The following is a 17,432-nucleotide window of genomic DNA, read 5'->3' as shown; positions in this document are numbered from 1 at the left end:
TGAAATCATATTTTCAATATCTGGATCGTTCATGTCTACCTTATGACTAATATACTATTAGTCATAAGGTAGACATGAACTACTTATACTAATACTAATTACTATACGTACTAATATTCCTGAAATGCTGCACTTTGTGTAACTTTAAATCTCAACATTACTGAATACTGAATGATACTGTAAATCTCAAATTGCTCCAAGCAGAACATGCTGTGCATCAAATATGTTTATCAAATATCTTTTCTTCCTCATTTTAGCAGATAAAAAAGCAGGACATTCAATTTCAGATCAGCGAGTTATTATTTATGAACAACCTCAGTCGCCATCGTCTGATGGATTTTGTGATTAAGTGCTTCAGGCGCAGATAAAACGATGTCTGCATATCGGCTCTTCTCATGGCAATATCGGATTCAGTTATGGAGTCTCTACTTGCTTTCCTGACATTGATTCAACATAACCATTACAAATATTCTGCTTTTCTGCTAGTGTCACTCGCCTAAACAGCATCAACACATTTTGCATAACCAATTTCAGATTTCTGCTGAAATACACAAACTTTTTAGCCATTTGGAATATCTTTATGACAAATTTGCTGTATATTTAAAGACATAGCCAATTTACTCCATCAAAAGTTTGATTGTTTTTAAATGTGAAAGGCAGGATACAACGTTAAAATAGCCTAAATTATAAAGTTATGAAACTTTACTTTGCCCTCAGCCAAAACAATTTGCCAAGCAACAAATTACAGATTAATGAGACCAAAGATCACCCGTTAGATATACTCAAGATGAATTATATATCACGTTTAACCACTAGAAATCAGAGACAGCGGCAAACGCCAGAAGCTTTACAGTGGAAGTTCGATGCATGATGTCTGTGTTTCGATGCGGCTGTGTTGCCGTATAACATATGTCATAAATAAACTTATCTGATTGGCTTACGGGTAACCAATGATTTTAAACTTCAGAGAAGCACCCCCTAGCGAGAGAGAAAACACTTCTCTATTATGCCATTCCAGACTCTGTGTACGAAGCAAAGTGAAGCAGCAGAGTCTGGTATTACCAGGATAGTTTAACAGTGGTGAAAATTCCTGGTGAAAAACTACATTACCCATGATGCTGTATAAAAAATTACATGAAGCAGTCGAAAAAGCAACATGCGCCAAAATACCTCTTTAGCTCCGCCCACTCCCATGGAGCACTGCGAATGATGTAATCGTCTCTAAAATACTTCTAATATTTTTATATATTTCCGCAACTTAATATGTTGTTTTTATATAAATATTACCAACATTTGTAAATGAGTAGCTTTAGATTTCAATTTGATTATGCTGTTCGCAACGCTTCATGGGATTGTAGTTCTTCCCCTCACTACAGTCGTTAAGTACACGGTTCTGTAGGCCTTTTTAGCAGATTTAAAGTAAAAACTCCACTCATTTTCTCCATAGAGAAATAGATTTTTAACGATAACTTTTAAACCTTTAAAAACAAACCAAGTGTACAATGTCCACACGCTTATTTTTTAAATGATCGTGTTTAACAGCGGAATTCCTAGTGAAAAACTACATTACCCATGATGCTGTATAGAAAATTACACGAATCATGAAGCACTGCGAATGACGTAATCGTCTCTACGCCCTCAAAATACTTCAAAAATTTGGTAAATGAGTAGCTTGAGATTTTTCCATTGTTTTCAATTTGATTATTATGTTCGCAATGCTTCATGGGATTGTAGTTCTTTCCCTCACTACAGTCGTTAAGTACACGGTCCTGTAGGCCTACATTTGTCTTTTTGGCAGATTTTCCAAAACTCTTCCGTTTCGATTCACCTCAGCTGGTTGGATTGGTGCTTATAACTCTTCAATAAAAAAAAATCCCTATGGGAAAAATGAATGGAAAAATACTTGCGGAACAAGGGGGCGGGCGCTGTTGCACTCAACAAGAAGATTTACATCACAGCTCTTCTAGAAGATCTGAATTAGAACTTATTGTTTGATAATACACATTATAATATGTACAAATGTCTGTAAAACATAAAGTAGTGTTAGCATAGAGCGGTCTACAGCTCCATCTCTGGCTCTGCAGCTGGGCGGGAGAAACAGACAGAAGATGAGAGGAAGAAGAGACACTTGGGGGATTGGGAGCCAAAGCGAGGGTCTGCGTCTTGCCTGCCAATGTCTTTCCCGCTCAAGCTGAGAGTACAGGGAAGATGTTGTGCTGGGTCACAGCTAGCGCTGTTCAGAGCATCATGCCTACGTGCAAGACAACACATTAAGAGCCATTAAAATGTCTGATTAAAACATAAAAAAATCATCACGTTCTCCTTACTTAAACGTTACATTTCTTAACTTAAAAATTTGATGTAATCTGATTATTACCTCAAATTATTTGAGTTTTGCCAACTTATTGGGGTTTAAAGTCTCTAAGACAGCTGTGGTGCACTGAACGGAAGGATAAGGCCTAGGGGGTACGGTAGAGATCAGAGTAGACCCTGAAATAATATAATCAAGGAAGAGTATCCACAAGTTTCCGAGGGGCGCTCCTGTAAAAAATAAAGTGGGTGAAACTTCCGGTGAGGCGGCGGAAGTAGCATTCCAATGGTATTTTGTATGTTAGTTAGCGAAGAGGCTAGCTGTTTTTCGGAGAATTTTTTTACTATTTAAAGACGCAAATCTTTATGAGAGATGTCGTTACGGAGCTCAGGGACAACATGTCCCGTTTCGCGGTTGTACCTATTACCGGACTAAACTAATTCAGTGGCTTAAACGTGATTGTTTTGAACATAAGCCGAAAACGTGATCCTGCCAACGACTGTAGTTTCCATCACCTCCCAAAAGACGACGAATCTTCCTGTGTACATTTGTTTAAATTCTTAATATTCTCTAAACTCTCTCAGCATGTGTTTGGCTGTTCGCTACTGATGTTACACCTAAACTCAGGATCAAAGCCTGTGTTGACAGAATACCAAATGTGCCAGTTAATGAATTCAAGCAGCACATTCATTTATAATTTTGAATTAAGTCCAAAGCACAATGACTAAGTGTGTATTTTTTATTTTAATTGTTTGTCAGCTCACACAACTGTCTGTCACCATGCCTTGATGAGTATTGATTATTAATAATGTTATTATAATACTCCCACCCGAGTAACTGCGGAGGGTAAAGGTAACGTTATTTCACCCTTTTGAATTTCGTTGAGGTTGTGTTCCCACATCGTTAGCTAGTTTGGATCGCTATAACTTGAATGACTGTCAACTGTTGAATGAACGAGTGTGAAGTATGTCAAGTCGCGCTTTGTTTACTTCGAAACGGAAGACGCGCCCACTTTTGACGCAAGGCCTCATGGGGCGTAGGAAACTTGTGGATATAATATACACCTACCTGACTCCTCCTGAATCTATAAAGATAGACCTTTTACAGGAGTTGAGTAATATAAAGAGAGAAAGAGGCTCGTGACCAATATAAGAGTTACGTTAGTCGCGTTAGAAACCAGCCATTTGGTGACGCGGCTCAGCCGCAATCTTTTGAACGGAAGTGTACATTCATTCAAACATACAGTAGCTGATGAATAAAATAACATATAAGCAAACAACATTATAACATACACACAGGCTACAGCCCGTGACAAGGAATAATCATTTTTGTAATGCTCCTTCCTCTATACATGACTATTTTAAGGCCAAGAATATTTTATTGTGCCTCTGCAGTGTGGAAAAGAGACTAGAACATTTTAAGGATGGGTGACTAAATCGTACGGATTGATTTCATGCTTTCAAATTCATTCTTTATCTGTTCGGTCCTAAAATATCCAGATAGTGTTCAGATTAACACAGTCGCACAAAATGATTTTGTTCCTTCAGCAGTGTGCTTTCAGACGCAGTAGCGTTACCATCTTACGAGAGGCTTCTTTAGCTGTTTAGTTACTAATCCTCAGGAGGAGACGAAAGCAGCCGGCATCTGAGCTTTACAGCTGTTTGCCTTTCAGCAGACGTGGAGAAACACACACAGAGATGACGCTACCTTAAAACGTACCACAAGACCAATCAAATGACGCTTACAACTACACTTTAACATCAACGCTGCTTTAGAGTTTACTGCATTCAAATGTGTTCAATATATTGTGCACTGTTAATGCTTTGATGAGTTCTCCAACAGCAATTCTGTATCTAATGAAACAAAATTAACTAAAAAAACAAATCTGCACATATACTTTCGTATCATTATTTCAGGTTGTGCCTGATTTTGGTTCAACAGAGGAAAAAATAAAAAGCCATTTTGTTCAGTTTCAATGCCAGAACAAACAACGCATATATGACAGGTATTCTCCGAGATGGAACTTGTAATCAGTGCAAACCATATGTCTCGCAGCTCATAACCAAAACCCCTCATTAAAATCAAGAATATTTCATTTCTCATCGAGTGCAGATTTGTTTCCCAAGAAATTGTCAATGGGACATCATTAAGGCACGATCAAAATTACATGCGACAAGTCGCTCTGGAGAAGAAACAGTGTGTGCTTTTGTGAAAAGGAGCCGAGCAGTACTGAGAAAGAAGAAGCGTCTCCCGTCAACACCACCGCCACAACATGGAGACGCCTCAAGCTGTGTCTCGTTTCCCTCACAAAGCTATTGAAGTTTCCTTAGCAGAACATAAGGTTTAATCTCCAAAAAACATGCACTGGTCATAAATCATACCAAAAGAACACACATAATACAGTTTATGGTCCAATTCTTACAATTAACTAGTTGCTCATTAGCATTCATATTAGGATATTGGCTGTTTATTAGTACTTATAAAGCAAAACTTAATGCCTTATTCTGCATGACCACATTTTACATCCCTTAATCCAACCCAATACCAAACCTTAACAACAACCTTACCAACTATTAAAGTCCCTATGAAATCAAAATTGACCATACTTACTTTGTTTGCCTAAATTGATCGTTTTGTGGTGAACAATTCATACATGCAAGTCAATCCACACAAAAAAATGTTTTGGCTTCGTAATCTTTAATCAAAGTTTGAAAATGCCCCTCCCCTCTGCATTGGATGACCTTGCCCGATGACGTAGGCTTTACGGTTTGAGTGTCTCCTCAACATCCATAAGCACGCCCCTCCAACTGACAGCTGCTGTGTGTTTGCGAGCGCCGAGCGAGCATTGATTGACAGCGTGTGTAAACTTACGTCATCCTCCATTTCAGAATGAAACACCCATTTTTCTAGATCCAATCAGGTGCTAGTTAGAAAAAAAAGCCACGCCCACTATTTTGCCTCATTTAGTATTCCGTTTCTCTCAGAAATACGTCACAACACTGGAGAAAAGTCGTTTGCAACTTCCGGTTCACGGGGACTTTAATAAGCAGTAATTAGTTTATTGAGGCAAAAGTCGTAGTTAATAGTTAATTAATAGTGAGATTTGGACCAAAGTCTGACCATATCTAGTGTGTGTGCGTGCCATTCATTTCAATAATTTATATATTTTGCTTAGAAAATATGTTAGATATAAAAAAATTAAGTATTCATATGTTTACATTAGATGAATTTGGGTGTAAATGTAAATTCATAACTTTTTGAAGCTTCCTTTGTTAAACTAAACATATGGCTGTAACATCTATCTATCTATCTATCTATCTATCTATCTATCTATTTATCCATCCATCCATCCAATAAAATCTTACATTTAATTTAATGAATATTCATTTGTTTGCATTTAATGTGCTTGGTTGATGGGAAAAATGACATCCCATTGCGAAAATATCTTAAAGTCTTGATGTAACAAAAGTAGGGACAGATCTTGTCTTCCATATTTTGACGAACATATTATTCAAGCAAAAAGAAAATGTAGGGCGGGTTGTTGATTGGATGGAGGAAGTCTGATGATCATTCAACATAACATGCATTTAGAAAAGACTTTCCTGCTCTTAAAAATAAACGTTATTTTCTTTAATGATATTTTTTGACGGTGGCATTAAAGTTTCTTTTCATTCATCGACTAAAATGAACTTTTCTTCAGCCATGTCCCTGAAGGAAACAACCATCCTGATGTGCTGTCATGTGCTTCGGCCTGCACTAACTCAAAGTGTTTAATAAACTCCAACATACTGTTGCACGAGAAGCACTGCTGGGGACCTGACGTTCCTGTGTGGTTGATGGACGCCCAGGCAGTGCGCTTGGCACGCGCCAGCCTTAAATTACCTGCCTGGCTACCCTGCGGCCTGCCATTTTGTGGCACTATGTGGCAGCAGATGGTGCGGGTCACTACACGGGTCTTGGACACCGAGTGGCTGCTATATATAAACCTGCAGCAGCACACTCGTGTGGTCTAATGGATGCACCTATTTATGGAGAAAACATAATAAATGCAATTAGTATTGCGATGAATCATGCTCATGCCGAGAAAACAGATGAGATGAATGTATTTTAAGCAAATAATTATGTATGAACAAAATGTTTTCTTATTAACACATCATGGCATGCATTGTTGTCTTGCGTCATCTGTTATTGGCAGGACTTGTTGTTCTCTTGTTGCCATTACATCATCGCTTAGCCATTTTTCCCCCGACAAAATTGCAGACAAATGCTTTTCGAAGACTTTTAAGAGATAGTTCACCCCCCAAAAAATCATTAAATACTAACATTTACTCACCCTTGTGTCAAATTACAAAGAATGGTGTGAAAAGGGAAAAACATCCAGTATGCGGCAGTCCTGTGGGCGAAAATGCCTTGTTGATGCTAGAGGTTAGAGGAGAATGGGCCGACTGATTCAAGCTGATAGAAGAGCAACTTTGACTGAAATAACCACTCGTTACAACCGAGGTATGCAGCAAAGCATTTGTGAAGCCACAACATGCACAACCTTGAGGCGGATGGGCTACAACAGCAGAAGACCCCACCGGGTACCACTCATCTCCACTACAAATAGGAAAATGAGGCAACAACTCGCAAGAGCTCACCAAAATTGGACAGTTGAAGACTGGAAAAATGTTGCCTGGTCTGATGAGTCTTGATTTCTGTTGAGACATTCAGATGGTAGAGTCAGAATTTGGCGTAAACAGAATGAGAACATGGATCCATCATGCCTTGTTCCCACTGTGCAGCCTGGTGGTGGTGGTGTAATGGTGTGGGGGATGTTTTCTTGGCACACTTTATGCCCCTTAGTGCCAATTGGGCATCGTTTAAATGCCACGGCCTACCTGAGCATTGTTTCTGACCATGTCCATCCCTTTATGGCCACCATGTCCCCATCCTCTGATGGCTACTTCCAGCAGGATGATGCACCATGTCACAAAGCTTGAATCATTTCAAATTGGTTTCTTGAACATGCCAAAGAGTTCACTGGACTAAAATGGCCCCCACAGTCACCAGATCTCAACCCAATTGAGCATCTTAAATTGGGATGTGGTGGAACGGGAGCTTCGTGCCCTGGATGTGCATCCCACAAATCTCCATCAACTGCATGATGTTATCCTATTAATATGGGCCAACATTTCTAAAGAATGCTTTCAGCACCTTGTTGAATCAATGCCACGTAGAATTAAGGCAGTTCTGAAGGCGAAAGGGGGTCAAACACAGTATTAGTATGGTGTTAATAATGCTAATAATCCTTTAGGTGAGTTTATATGCATATATATATACATCTGTTTGTGTATATATGCATATATTATTATTAAAAGAGCAGCCACATTCTTCAGTATTTCTTTCTTGAAATGAAAAAGAAGACGTGGATTTGGAACAATATTGCAACAGAATTGATATTTTTGGCCAAACTTACCCTTTATCAGTGGCTGGAGGGCATGTGAGCATGTCACAATGAAGATGCCAACCTTATGGTGGCCGGTTCTCCAGATGGAGCGTGTGCTACAAAGGAGAAGCCTGTTCTCATCAAAGGCTAATATGAAGTTTTAATCAAACGCCATCCGAATGCCAGACCAAACACTGAAAGGACGGAACAGACGGGTCAAATTCAGTTCAAACAGCCACTCAAAGGCTTCCTAAAATTGCCGCCAACTTCAAACGCAAAAGCAAATCACGTTCTCCATGGCGGGATTCAGAGCCAATTTTAAGCTAATCACATTGGGAAGCCCTGCAGCTCTGCTAACCATGACGAAGGTACAAAAAAATAAGCAGAATTCGCTATGACACAAAAAACAAGCTAGTGCTAGACATGAACAACAATGAAGGTTAATGGAAAAAATAACATGCACAAATTTGACAAACAGCATTAACAAAGCTTATATTTTTGCTTGGTTCAGTGCTAAATGAAGCCTAAATTCTGAGTATCAGAAAACCACACATTTAAAAGCAGCAGTCCTTATAGTTTATATTAATCAGAGAAATCATTTTAATTTTAATGAAAGATGCTGTATGTAGCAGACCATCTTAAATTTTCATGGATCTTTTGAAACAACAGTAATTTTGACTATAAAAATATACTTTAAAATATAGCAGTGTGTTAAGATATTTAACCGATATTGTTTAATTTCTATATTCTTAATATTTGTTTTGTAATTTTTTATTTAATGAATTTGATTGATACATTTTTATATATTCCTAAATAAAATTAGGTTTTTATAATTCCTTAAATTTTTCCATTTTTTTTTTACAATTTGCTGTACATAAGAAATATTAATAAACTTTTGAATTTGTGTATTTGATAATAAAAAAATAAAAAACAAGGTCATGTTTTTAAATATGTAACTAATCAAAAGTAGCTATGTTTAATTTTATTCTATAATTTTAATATACATTTTATATTTATTTTTATATATATTTTATTTTTTTTAAATATTTATTTTAATTTATTTTATTTAAAATGTTATTTTTTTAATTTTGAAATAATTTGCTGTACAAAACCCGTTATCAAAAAGACATTAATATTACTATTTAATTCGCACTTCCATGAAGTTTCCATTTTCCGCTTCTCATAACTCATAATTGGTAATCAAGTAATCAATGTGCAGAAACTAATATGCTAATATGACTGTCAACTGCTTATTAAAAATAAAAATGCCACCGTTAGTGTGGTAAAAATACACCGCGTGTCACAGATCCAATGCAGAACATCTGTAGCTCTTATCACGATGACAGTTTGAGAACATCTGAAACGACATTAATTACATTCCTGACAGCCGAATCAGCAAGTGTGATCAATGTGACATTCAAAGTTAAGCCCTCTGCAAAAATCCCACACCTCTAGCATCTCACATTATAGGCCAAGCGTGAAGTGTGTAGACGACCATGACAGGTTACCACCCGCTGATCTTATTACGTTGTCTTCAGCTCTTTAACGATAGCGAGAGGACTCTGCTTATTCAGTCAGAAATTCATCATAATCACAAAACCACAGTCTAGACTGTCTTTGTTTCTCATTAATGGGGGATTCTTTCATTTCTGACTTCTTGAGATCTTGAAAAACAAAACTTTCCTTCATCTGTGTTAAAACATTCGAATCAGCCTTGAAATTTTCTTATTATTTGTGACAGTAAATCTTTATAGAAATTTTCTATACAAAACTTGACATAAAATTCACATAAGTTCTTAAGTTCATAAGTTCAATTAATAAGTTCTTAGAATAAACATGCAAAGTTAAAGGCCATTGATTATGTCTGCCAATGAATACAGCAGTATATATGTATATATTATCCACAGACCAAGAGGAAACCAGAGAAGTCAAAACAATGTCTGGTTTAACACTTTTCTGTTTTTGGCATTTAAGTTTTTGGCACTTCCCAAATTTAGGAAAAGGTATTAAAGAGACACAAAACAAAACATTATAATCTATCCTTCAAAACCAAAAAGATTGTTTAAAACAAAAACCTAAAAGTTGCTTCAATCCCAAAGGCCTGTTCATACCTGTCTATGATAATAAGATGACGTCTGTGCCTTTATTACGTTCTCTCTTTGATGCATATTATTAATGAGTGTTTTCATTGTACGTTTCAGTTATAAAAGAAACTCTTTTGTTGTTGAATTGTGGAAACACATCACAGCAACTGAGTCTCTCTTTCCGCCAAAGCCGTCGGTGGAAAAGTCATAAAGTGCTTATCTCTCTGAGTTCAGAGATTTGCTCTTATTTAATTTATTGTTTTGCACATTTGCATAGAGTCTTCACTCTGCGGGTCCATCCAAGCACTTAGGGTTGCATTTATGAGTAATACATACACATAGTTAGCTATTTTGTAAATGAATGGTCCACTAGCCTGATTGGATCAAATCAAGGGTGGACAAACTCCTCATCCACCTTCACCCTCATTTTCGATCTGCTTCATCCTATCTCTTTTTTCATTCTATTAGAGATGGTGAAAGATTGCCTTATCTCCCTCAAAGGCATGGAAAGCTGCCTTGCGTGAAAGTGCCAGGATTCAAAATTCAAAGTAGTGATTAATGTAGCCGTCCTCCTCATAGACTGTGAAAATTAGCTCCCGGCTCTATTGAACGTGACACTGCACTCGGGAAGAATCCTTACAAACTGTAAATACGGTGTAGTCATGTGTGCTCGTCTCCTCATGGATTTAACTCACACAACTGGGAACTTAATATTCAGTGCATCTGAAGACTTTCAGGCAAGGTGCAAAATTAAAACCAACTAAGAGTCAAAAAGGAGTAAAGAATTACTTTAGTAGCATAGCAACTACTACATAGCTACACTATAGCAACTCAAAAACAGTAGCTTTTTCCAGTAACAAGCAACTTTTTTTGAACGGAGGAAATAATCATACACACACTCGTAAACTGCAGCATTGCAAACTAATTAATTTTGGTGAGTCATAAATCTTTTTAGTGAATCAGTTCAGACAGTTTATGTAAAATGAATAGTTAAAAAAATATTCAAAGATTCATTTAAATCTTTTGTGTGGGTGTGCGTGCGTTTAATAAAAAGTTTTAAAGTTTAAAAAGTTTAATACGGTCACCCCAGAAATATTTTTGGTAGAACTTTACGTGAAGGGGTGTGCATAAGACTAACATGGCACTTTCATAACCATGACAAGACATATGTCTTGAATATGAAGTAGGGTTTACGGTCATTAAGTGTCTTTCGCTCAGTAATGACATTTTGAATGCAAATATGACATTGTTTAAGATGTCTTTGTCATGACAACTTGACATAAAATTAAGTTAAACTGTCATGTTGTGGTTGGCTTTGACATTGGCTGTCATGAGGCCATTATAGCTGTGTCATGATGAATATTTTTCGTGACCTCAACTACAGTGGTACTAATTGAATTTGTCATTAAAAAGTTATAATGGCTTCATGACAGCCAATGTCAAAACCAACCACCTGACAGTTTAATGTAATGTTAACCAATAAAGCTAAAGTAGGTGGTTTCTTAAGTTTGATCATTAATCTGCTGTGTCATGTTTATGACAGGTTGTGTTGTCTTAGTAATGTCAACTTGTCATGACAAAGACACTGACATGTATTGGTTTGTCAAGGTGTTTATCTCAAACAATGTCATATTTGCATTAAAAATGTCATAATTGAGCGAATGACAGTAGTCATAAACATGCATATAACTTCCATATGTCATGTCATGATTTTGAATGTGTCATGTTAGTCTTATGCACACCCCTTCAAGTAAAGTGTTACCATATTTTTAAATTAAAAAAGAAAAACAAAAAGGTACATTCAAAGTCCATTTTCTTCATTGAGTTGATATATATTGGAAAGGCTTTCAGGGAACTGGCGCATCTCTTACCTTCAGTTGTTTGATTTGCTTTGGATGCATTTCCAAATAGTCCAGTTTCCATATTCATCATCATAAAGGTGATGCACCTCGAGAAAGAAGATGATTAGGGGTTAATTATCACTTTATCAGAAGCAGAGACATGACATCTTGCTATGAAGTATGACCACTAAATGGCTTCCTAATTATGATTAATCACTCTGAGATGACAGTCGGGTTTCATATCCATTCATCCAGGTTAAGAAAGACAGTTTCAATTAGCTTTTTTAGGACAGAATCACACTTTTACTTTAACTAGTTATACTGATTCGATTAACTGGGAAACTTTTAGATGGAGCACCATGTGCTGCTCTCACTGATTTAGTGACACATGCTAAGGAGTGTTAAAGGTTTTCAGAGAGGCTAGCATTAGCAAGCTAGCTTTGAAAGCATAAGATCCAACCCTCCATTCAGAAAGCCAGTCTCCAAAGCCACGCCTCCTCCAAAACACATGAACGCGTACAGCAAGGGAACAAACAAAAGCGCCACTATAATAATGAACAAACAATTTAAAGAGCACTGACCTGTACCACCTGACTGCTGCAGATTCATTTCGGCATTGAAATTGGAGCCATTTAAACGCATAAATTCGAGTCACGAAACCGCTCAGAGTAAAACGTCACAGGTTTCCATCTCAAATTACTCTTCCGAATTATAGTAGTTATGGCGTGAAGTAGTTATGATAAGTTTGTTGTTTTGATTCAGGAGGAACTGATTCAGTGACTGAAGTCTGTCTAACTCATTGCATGAAATGCGCTGATTACGTGTGATGTGTGTCAGGTGTGCAGAGATATGGAAATACATACACTGACAGGTCGGTAGGAGATTGTATTGGAATGAATACGATGATTGGATGAACATTTTATGGTCCTACACCTTTCACAGATATATATATATATATATATATATATATATATATACAGCATAAAAGAATAATCGTAATTTTAATAGTAAAAGACTGTAAAAATGCTACAGTGCAAAACTGTTAATTGGTTAACAGAAAGTTTCCGTAATATACACGGTAAATAACTGTGATAGACCTCATGGTACATTTAATGTAATTTTACTGTAAAATACTGTTAAATTTACAGTTTTTGGAAGTGAAAAAGAACAACTCATTGTAAAAATTTACAGTGAAAAAACATAAATTGACATTCCCACAATTCCCTGTGTGACACTTCACATTTTTTGAATTTTTGTTGAAATAACTGGTTCCTCATAAATTTCTTGTTTGTTTTTTTTTTCTTTTGGTACAAAATAGATATCAATACTTCAATGGGTTGGTAAATTAACATTATATCAGATAATAAAACACAGTTTATAGCTGTAAATTTTAAGTTAAGTCTGTAAAACCAATAACGCTATTTTTGACAATAAAGTTCTGGCAACCAGAGCTGCTGTTTTTTTACCGTAATTTTTATTTTTTTATTATATATATATATATACACTGTACATATAAACATATTTAGACCACTTAACAGTGATTGCTATCCGGATGTCTTTCAATCAGCATAACAAAATAAAATTCTGATAATATTACTGACCAAACCTGAACAGCCCTTTAACCCTAAAGCCAGATATCTACTTCTTTGCCAAAGTAAGCAAACTCAAACGAGAGTGCTTGACCAATGCACTTCAAGCTCATTTCTCCTTGAAGTGTTGTGCTGCTGTTGTGATCAGAAACCTCAGCAAGGGGGCGATAGAGTTACCTCGGCTGCCAAGTAAATTGGATGTGTTATTGTTCATTTAGCTCCACTTCATTGAAGGACACAAGCCATATCTAGTGGCCAAACTATCGGAGAGATTTGGGGTTAGGGTTTCAAAACCACCTGGCAACCCGCCAGAAAACTCCAGCAACAGCATTCCCAAAAGGCTTCAAATTCAAAACACCATAGAAAACCACCCACAACACCTTAGCATTGTGGTGGCACATTTCCATAGCTAAACACCAATCACATTTTACAGAGAGTTAAAAAAAAAAAACTTTCATTTTGGCCTCAGGCACTTTGAACCTTTACTCCTGGATCAGAGATATCAGAAGCATCAACGTGCTAGGTTTCAGACATTCAAGGGTGTATCAGAGGTTATCCGACTAGTTTTCTATTGATTGCGGCTCTCTAAAGACCCTGAGAGGATCTTAAACATGTGGACTCTTCAATAATGAGTCAAGCTATTTAAGCAGAAAGAGAGGCATGATGTTTTTGTTGTCTGAAGTAATTAGTCACTTGTTGTTGCCCATGTAGTTAGCAGCTGTAGCTTTCACAACTATTCACAGAGTGAATGTCAGTGGCTTGCCCCAGCAAAAGCTGCCAACAAGAAGTGCTAAAATCAGTTGCCCGATGTTGTTGCCTATGGCGTTCTAAATGGTTTTCATTGCATTTCTATGCAGTTGCTAGAGTTTTCTATGGGGGTTTCTTAGCCATTCAAGAGTCTCATGACATTTTGATCTGGGATACAACAAGAATCCCTTCTTCAAAGCAAGGTGTCATTCATGGCCATAGCCACCAGGGGAAACTACAGGATTACCTCTTTGGGTACAGAAACTGGACCAAGCACCAATCTAAAAATTCACAAAACTTTCTTAAAGGGATAGATTACATAAAAATGAAAAAAAAAAAAATCATTATTTAATTACCATCATGTTGTTACCATTTCTTTCTTCAGATAACACAAAAGAAGATATTTAGAAGAATGTTGGTAACCAGACAGTTGATGGCAGCCATTGACCCCCATTGTATTGTATTCTTCGTCCTATATGGCAGTCAATGGCTACCGATACCATTTGATTACTAACATTTTTCAAAATATCTTCTTTTATGTTCAACAGAAAAGTTTGAAACAACTTTAGGGTGAGTAAATTGTGACAAGATTTTCATTCTTGGGTAACTATCCCTTTACTAGAATGCGATAGGAAGCCAAACACTTAAACACACAACCTATATGTAATGAACTTAGCATGGCTCCAAAAATATGTTTACGGCAGGATCATTAATTTGAGGAACTTGTTATCTCAGTCACAAATGGCTGGAGCTGAGAGTCTCAAAGATGCACGCTCAAACAAGCCTATATGCACATATATTATGCAAAATAATGGAAGAACAAAGTAAACAGACGCTATAGGTGACAGGAAGGACTTCATTAGGAAGGGATTTCTGCTGAGCTGACAGAGACACCCTGCTCTCTCTCATTCTCTCTCGCTGTCTTAAACTCGCACACACACATTTATGCTTCCCATTCTTGTGAGAAAAACAGTGGGAATGGGAAATGTGGGTGGACAAGGGGAGAGACACAACAAGGCCCGTCACCACACAGCAGAGGCTTTTTGTCACTTTCAGAGGAGGCCTGTAAGCGAGCTAGTGGCAGTCACAGCGGTTGTGGGAGGCAGGGTGAGGGAAAGTTCATCTGGAGGCGCTCGGATCCAAAGCCAGCTCCAGAGACACGGATTGACTCCAGGCTTTTGGCAGTGCGACAGCAGTTAGCGCGTAGCGGGCTAATACCGCACGGCGCTTTTCACAGACCCTAATCTACACAACAACAGTGGTTAGGACAAAAACAACTCCAATATGAGTCATGTTTATACATATCCGTGCTGGTTTTGTTGCTTTGTTGCGCATTATGGGTTATTTTTCATGTCTGTTTGAAGGAGGGTTGAGAGGAAACCTGGAGCGCTTAACCGCATGTCACGGCCAATTAAAGTGCGGCACTTTTGGGCGGTGACACACTCGTCGGTCAATTTGAGCTCACTGCAACTATAGCTAGAATTTGCTTTTGCTTTTTAAAACACTGTAAGGTGGTCGCCTATACAGATATATTTAGGGCTGTGAAACGATTAATCGCATCCAAAATAAAGGTTTGCGTTTACATGTTTGTTTATGTTTGTGTGGTGTGTATAATTATTTTGTATATATAAATACACACACATGCATGTATATATTTAAGAAATATTTGCATGTATATACATTGAAAAAAAAATTATATTATAAATATTTGATATATTAATAACACATTTTTCTTAAATATACATGCATATGTGTGTATTTATATAAAAGAAAATAATTATACACACTACACACACATATATTATGTAAACACAAATTTTTATTTTGGATGCGATTAATCGTGATATATTCATCTACCTACCCCGTCAATGACCGGTGAATGGAGAAAACTCCAAAAATTTGGTAATCATTTGGAATATGGTAATTTCCAATTCCTGAAATTATCATATTGTTGAATCCATAAAGTAATTTCTGTGGATTCCTTGAATCACAACAGTTACAACACCACCAATAATTGGGGAATATTAAGCTTCTCCTTTCAAAACAATGAAAGTGAATAATTATTTTTAAAACCAGGCAGCACACGTCACAAAAGCACCATAAATGTTCTGATGCTTTTAAAATATGCTCAAAAAAATTATATAATAGTGGTAAGTTCACTGTTGAATATTTATTATGCTCACCAAGGCTGCATTATTTGATCATAAACGGTAGAAACAAAATACTGTGAAGTATTATTTTAATTTAAAATAACAGTTTTTTATTTGAATATATTTTTATTGCAATTTATTGTAATTTATTCTTGTGATGCAAAGCTGAATTTTCAGCATCATTCTCCAGTCTTCAGTGTCACATGATCCTCCAGAAATCATAATATTCTGATTTTCAAAACAAAATCATATTATTGTCAATGTAGAAAACATGTATTTTTGTATTGTGGAAACCGTGATCCTTTTTTCTCAGGATTCTATGATGAACGGAAAGTTCAAAGTAAAAAAAAAATATATATATATATACTTGAAATGGGAATATTTTGTAACATTATAGATGTCTTTACTGTCACTTTTGATCAATTTAATGCATCCTTGCTGAATACAAGTATTAATAATTTTAAAAGATAAATTGTACTGACCCCAAATTTTTGAACAGTAATGTCTAATATAAATATAATTTAGGACATAAAACCCACTGTCATACCTTCTTGTTGTGACACACAAATGTGTCACTAAATGGGATTCTAGAAGGAGGTAAAACGAAAATTAAAACTTGTAATGTTTGCAACCTCAAATATTACAAGTTACCAGCCAACAGGCGAGTAAATAAAACAGCAGTTGCACATGCCAACGTTTCCGAGTGCCTACAGCTATAGCTATCGCTGTGAACAGGTTTGCGCTAGCATATCTAAACAGCCGCAGAGCTAAAAATGAAGTTGAGATGTTGACATGCAGGGAATTCTCAGAGGGCCGGTCATTTAAAATACTGTTTCACGCAACTCAAAGTTTGCCATCATCCTTCATCAAAAACAAATTATTAACCTTTAGAAACTAGCGCGGCTGGCAGACATTCCCGAGTTCACTCCAGGCTGCAATATCTGCCAAAACTCGGCTGAAAATACACACAGGGACCATTTTCTTAACAGCTGGGAGTTCAATTAGCAGCTGATAAGCGAGCAGGGGTTGGACCCTCCAGTTTCCGATTCCTCATGAAAAGAGGAGCAGAGCGGGCCGACTCGGCACCGCGGGCCAGAATAGAAGAGTAATGTTCCTCCGCGCACAGCTGCTAACTGACAACAAAGGACTTGTCATCATGATTAATGGCTTGAGGAAGCCTCTCTTTGTTACCAGGGCTGCACTGTACTACGTTAAAGGCTATTAACGTGGGGAAATATAAAAAGGGAGGGGACATTTATATATAAAATTCAGTACAGTGCGT

General features: G+C 37.0%; 1 protein-coding gene and 1 long non-coding RNA gene across 4 annotated transcripts in view; both read right to left on the bottom strand.

Moving 5' to 3' along the window:
• Nucleotides 1–11,766, bottom strand: part of epha8 (eph receptor A8) — an 89,004-nt gene extending 77,238 nt beyond the window's left edge. For all 3 annotated transcript variants that reach the window (XM_039673967.2, XM_039673968.2, XM_039673969.2), the window contains exon 1: nt 11,695–11,766. The gene's annotated coding sequence lies outside the window, so the exon portion shown is untranslated. The remainder of the gene's footprint in view (nt 1–11,694) is intronic.
• Nucleotides 1–17,432, bottom strand: part of LOC120480829 (uncharacterized) — a 159,901-nt gene that overhangs the window by 95,879 nt on the left and 46,590 nt on the right. The gene's annotated exons all lie outside the window — the stretch shown is intronic.

The sequence above is a fragment of the Pimephales promelas genome, chromosome 21 (assembly GCF_988280905.1).
Source record: "Pimephales promelas chromosome 21, fPimPro1.hap1.1, whole genome shotgun sequence".
Classification (NCBI taxonomy): domain Eukaryota; kingdom Metazoa; phylum Chordata; class Actinopteri; order Cypriniformes; family Leuciscidae; genus Pimephales; species Pimephales promelas.
This window is presented reverse-complemented; position numbering and strand designations above follow the sequence as displayed.